Source organism: Nilaparvata lugens, chromosome 7 (genome assembly GCF_014356525.2).
Source record: "Nilaparvata lugens isolate BPH chromosome 7, ASM1435652v1, whole genome shotgun sequence".
Lineage (NCBI taxonomy): Eukaryota > Metazoa > Arthropoda > Insecta > Hemiptera > Delphacidae > Nilaparvata > Nilaparvata lugens.
In genome coordinates, this window is record NC_052510.1 from 343,003 (window position 1) to 349,329 (window position 6,327).

Below are 6,327 nucleotides of genomic sequence, written 5' to 3' on the forward strand. Positions count from 1 at the left end.
TAATGTCCAATACTGACAAACCAATGTAGATAGGTTTGTTCAGCTCAACTTTCTCCTTGTGCAGTGTCACAGCACAAATGTACTAGCCAAAGATGATGCAGTCTTTGTAGGTTGGTCAGGCAATCAGTTTCCTTAAACGTTTCTCATCATTGACAAGCTCCATGTTCATATGCTTCCAAACATTCTCCATCGTCTTGCCAAAAACTGTGTTGTTCATCAGTTTGAAGAATTTTTTTTCAAATTTGTTCCTTGACTGTTGTTGAAGTCTGGTGTTTAGCATGATGTAGGGTGCTAGGAAGTCCTCCTGCTCAAACCTTACACCTCGATGAACTTTAGTGATTTTCAATCCATTTTGTACTGCTTGCTTGAGGGTGTGGTAATGACATACATATTGTTCACAGTTGCTCAGAGTTGTCATCGATCTCATCAATCCTGATTTTGGTGTTTTTTTGCTCTCAGCTAGGAATGGAAAATCGTTGTTGGAGTTTTGTAGCTCAGCAGGGTACTCAACGTCCACCTCCAAGATATATTATTATATATATCCTATATTATATATAATAGATTGAATATATTATATATATTCAATCTTTTGAACATCTCCAACACTATCAATACCTCTACTCACACCCTCCAACTCATCTTTCTCCATCTACTGGAATTTCCGACATGGGAGTGCTTGACACATCGCCCAGTCATACAGGTTGTTCGCATCTGTGTACAGGAGATATGATGTGGGCTTCTCAGGGTCGACAGGCACTCCTGTGTAGGCATTGTTGGCAATGGCATGTCAATGAACACATGTTGTTATTCCACCTCTGATGCCTTGTTCAATGAACATATACATGTCATAGTCACTTAGGAGTTCTAGTTCAACTTTTGTATACTCCAACATAACATCAAAGGAGAAGCCTGGTGATGTAAAGTAGTGAGCACAGTACAAGTTATAGTTTTTCAATCACATATCTCTGGAGCTTTCAAAGACATTGGCCAGAAAGAGAACATCTGTTTTGACATATAGATCACTGTACTCTCCCACAGTCTTGCAGTCAAATTTCTCCCACACTAGTTGAGCATGTTCATATGCCTCATCACTGATGTGGCTGTCAGTTAGCTTGCTGATAAACGTTTCCTTTGGTAGAAGTGAGGTCTCCTCCAGTTTCTCCCACAAGTCGCAATATTTATAGGGGAACACACCCTTTCTGGAAACCAATTCCAGTTTGTCCCCAAATTCTCTAGTAGTATGTGGTAGCACTGTTGACACTTCTTCAGTAGACTTGACAAGGTTGGTGACTAGATTGTCCAAGCTGTCCGGTGTGAATCTGAAGGTATCAATGAATTGTAGGTGCAGTTGCTGGGAAATGTGTTTGGTGAATGACATGTACTTTTCTAATGTTCTTGGAATGACAAACAGCTGCTCTTTATCAGTTCCAAGATGCGGTATAATCAAGTGAGTGTCATAATTGGAATGATTGTGGAGAAAAACAGGAATGAATGTTGTTCCACATCTTTGAAGGTTGCACTTGTTGCACAGAGCGTTCCAGTAGACCCCTGTTATATGACAATGGTCATACACCTTCTCACCATTAAATGGTTTCTCACAGGCTTCACAGTTGGTGGCAGCATTATGTCTGGCTTCCTCCCTCTCAAAAAGTGGAAGCATCTTTATTTGATGATGATTGATTGACTCATCCAGATCTCTTGCATGCATGGTCAGAGTTTTGATGAGGTGTTTGGCTGCATCAGGTCCTCTGTAGACAATTGGTTCCTGAGGGATGAGGTTGGTGATTGCCAGCCATGATAGTCATAAATTCTTATCTCTAACAAAGTAGAGGCAGTAGCTCATTGCTGTGTGACGCTGGATCACTTTGGTTGCCTTCCCAATCCATTGCTGCTCTTTCTCAGGCTTCTCCAGTAGACATTCAAAATCTGCATAGGCCACCAATGGTAGTCTGAATTTATTCAAATGTATCTCGAATTTCATTGTTGGTGGGCTTCCATCTCCTTGGGCATGCCTAACTCCTTGAGTTAAGGCATGATGATTCTAGCAGTCTGGTTGTTGGTGCAGTACTCTTTGTGATCTTTCATCCACTGCTCCCCATTATTGTTGATGGTGTAGTGTGTAAAGAATCTATGACAAACTATGATGGGGTATGTGCTCTTAGTGAGCTGAGATCTTACAAGTTTCTCAAAGTTTTTTATGAAACAGTTGTGACTGTTGAGATCTTCCTCTTCTTCTTCTTCATGAGTGGTAGCGGTGGCTTCACTGCTGTCCTGAGTTGTGGAGGTGGTGGCTTCACTGCTGTCCTGAGTGGTGGTGGCTCCACTGCCATCATTGTCATGGAGAAGTAGTAGATCAAAATGATCCATCGGAATTTTTAACAACAGATATGACGAATCATTTGTACAATCATAATGTAGATGTCCGCTGTCTAGAATATTGAGCAGTTCGAAAATCTCAGATAAAATCGAAAAGTGTACATTTTCTGTTTTTGTTAACAGTAAATCAACATCTTGACATCCTGTTGAAAATTTAATATTCTTCGCAATTGAATCAAATTCATTAATGAAATTGACATCAAGAGACGAGTTAATTTTTTGAATTTTGAAAAACCATAACACTGCATCTCGCAGATGTTTGTCGTGTCTCGAATGAGGGGGAAAGATATATCTCTCTTTCTAAATTGATGAGATGCATGTGTTATAGGGCTCGTGACTGTATAAAAAAGATCACCCCACACGTGTTTTCTGGTCTAGCTCTAAGCAGCACTAAACTAAAAAACGTGAATGGGATATTGGAATGAAAAATCATTTGAAGGCAGAAAACGTTTATTTACACATTTCGACACAACTATTCATAATTTCATCTTCAATTCTAATTAGCTTATCTATACACAAATTATGAGGACGATAATAACATAGATAGTCTCTTATATCATTTAATTAACCGTGCTTAGAAAAATGTCTTTCAATGCTTCGCCAACTATAATTTTCAGGAGTTGATTTCCTAATTGCACTTTCACTCATCGTACCAAGCAATACAGTTTTTAACCTCACTTCCAATTCGTTGTCACAGCCATCCACTTTCTCGGATCCATGTTGTTGAGCAAATGAAGAAAACTAAGTATATGCAGGAACTATTATAGAGTAATTAGTGGTCTTTCTTCATTAATTGACGATAGACAACATGTACGCGCTTTTACAGTCTCAATGCATGCAGGCAATAAACACATTGTAGATCCTTTCCGTTGTAGAAGAATCCATAACGAGCAAAGTTTCTTTTCTGTGAATTCGTGTACATCGAGCCATTTTCATACTTTGCATTCGATTGTTTTCGCACAAGAAATTATTTGTTTGATACATATTTTAAACAACAAAGAATTATAATGTTGGGCAGAGAATAAAGCACAGCGAGAATGTGGTCTATTTTTATGAATGTTGCACGCAGCATAACACCATGAACTAGTGAAAAAGCTGAAATCAGGTTTTGGAAAATCCTCTGGTATACATTGAACGTTGCTATGCAATCTTCTTAAAAACTTGCTTTCTCAGTTCCTTTTGTGAAAATTTTCTCATAGCTGCAAGGTAATCACGTATTAATGACTCACTGTATTCTAAATCTCCATCTTCCCATTTTATTTTATGATAGTGACGTTCTAACCATGTTACATCGTTACAATTTTGCACTCAATTCTGTCTTTGCAAATGGTGATTTGAAATGGAACACAATATTTATTAAACTGATCAATTATGCAAGTTCTTTCACAATAATTTGATTACAATCTTGTTTAAACCAGTGAAGATCAACTGTAGCAATTTTTGCACTCGCTTCCTTGTGCACTTCTTTCTCTTCGCCGACCTCGTTGAACTTCGTCCTCTCCCTCCTCTTCTCTCGTTTCTCCTCCTCCTCCACCTCCAGCGGCTTCGGTGTACCCTCGAATCCTCGTCTCTCCCCTCCTCTTCTCGTTTCTCCTCCTCCTCCACCTCCAGCGGCTTCGGTGTACTGCACCTGCTTCATAATAGAAACTATGAGATCGCACTGAATACCAATAGAGCGAGTTTGTGGCTTGTCCAAAATATCAACACAAAGAATAGCATGTTGTCTGTTCAAAGGTGAAACTGATAATGACTAAATTGAGCAGAATGCACACCTTATATAGCTGGCGCTCTCTATCAATAAAATTACTGAACTTCTTTCACCATGCTCATGAGAGGTGGTATTCCATCACACGATCGCTAATGAAACGCAATAGGCGGAAGTATTTGCAGGTACTGCACTTTTAAATTCCATTTCAATACGAACATCTGTCGATGATTCAAATGACTTGGTTGGTGTGAACAATCTACAACAATCAGCGGTGTTGATTCACAAAACGTTTTAAAATCGATTTCTGTTCCGAGTTCGCTATTGATTGAATGATTATAATACGAGGGCGCGAAATCCAGGAACATCCAGTATAAAACTTCCTTCTTACCTAGCAGATTTTCATATGGATAATACTCACTGTTCAAATATACTTTAACATTGTAAATACTGCAGCTATCGAAATTAGATATTGATTTTTTAATTTTATTCTTACGATCAGTTTGAAATGCAATTATAACGTATTTGGACTATCAAAACTCGATGTGGTACGAACTGCCCAAGAATGGTTAAGTGAATTTTGCAAATTTGGTAATTCACAATTCAATTTGGCGGAAACCTAATTTCAGTGGAGTGTCAGCATCAAGCAGTCTCAAAAATTTCAGTCTTACATGATCTTCTAAAGTTATGTAGGGCATTCTCCATTGCAGTTTTGTAATTTTCACACTAACCGTTTCCACTTTGAGACTCAACACAATTTAGATCTGTCGGTGACCTCAATAAGACGAGTTCCTGTTTCAAATTTAAAATTATTCTTTGAAAATCTTCAAAAAACGGGAGGATTAATTTCAGCGGTACACAGAAAGTGAATGTATTATCCGTTAGCTCATATCCTGCTCTGTCAAAACCAGCCAAGTGATATGTGTTTTTTATCGAGAGTATTTTTCACCAATATAGCTTTAATTGTGGATGTTAATCCAATCAATCTTGATTTAGAAATTTGCTGACCTGCTAATTCATATCGTATTTCGTCAAAAAGGTTGCCGATTTTGTTACTGCTTAATTTATAGTCTGCTGCAACTGGTGCATCGGCTGGGTCTGTTCCCGGTTTTGTACAGTTAACTGTTCCCTCAATCAATATGAATGATTTACAAGGTGAAGAATAGACATCTAAAGAATTTATGCCAATACGTGCCTCGTCAGAGTTTTTTATTTCCTGTCCCGAATAAACTGTATGAGTGTGAAATTGGAATTTAGTAATATCATTATAAAACTGAAGGTCTGTCTCCACATCCAGAATTTCACTAATTGCTGCAGGACCTCCTGACATTTCGCCAATTAACTATAAAACCCAACTTTTCTAATATTCTCGCGCTTTTAGCCGACAAAGCACGTTTGTTTTTAGGTGTTGTCGCTATTGCGTTCCTTTCTCTAATGACTTGATTGGTCTTATTCGAACGTGGGTTGAAAATAAGATAACCCATTACTTTTCACGTATGTGCAACCTAATTGTAATTGTATCTCCGCGGAAATCAATAAACGATCCGTTCTGGTCCGTTACCTTTACATTAATAGTTTGAATTCGATGCGTATTCAAAGGTACATAAATAATCGGTGATGGTACTTCGTTTATTAAATAACCGCTAGGAACCTTTGGTAAAAATTCGTAGATTATATGTTTTTGTTTTCCCTCAGAGTAACTGCCGCAAGCTAAATTACACTCAACTACAATACTGTCAACGCTTGTTATGTTAACCAAATGTTTGGAATAATGCCATTTATTTGGCTGCAAAACAACATTATCAAACCAAGTATCTTAGCAATCGAATCAGAACGTGTTAATCAATGGTTTATCAGAATGAATTTCAATCTTCATAGTATTTACGTTTGCACGTATAATAAGTTTATTCTTCTTGCCATCAATATTCAATTTATTCTTTAAAGATTTTATAATATCCTCAACTTCATATGCACCAGTATCCAACTCGATTAATCTATCACCATATTTGAAGCTGGAATTTGTTCCTTTGTTAATGTTTGCAATACTATTGTAACTGGAAAAATTAATCAATCCAATTTCCCATTCACGATTTTTATCCAATTCTATAATTTCTTGTAAATGTTCATAGAGATCACTTGTGTTGATCGTAATGTAATAACCACCATCTGTGTGTTCACCACAAACACTTAATTACAACTGATTTGCAAGAAACAATAATGTAAGATGACCACAAAAATCGCTATTT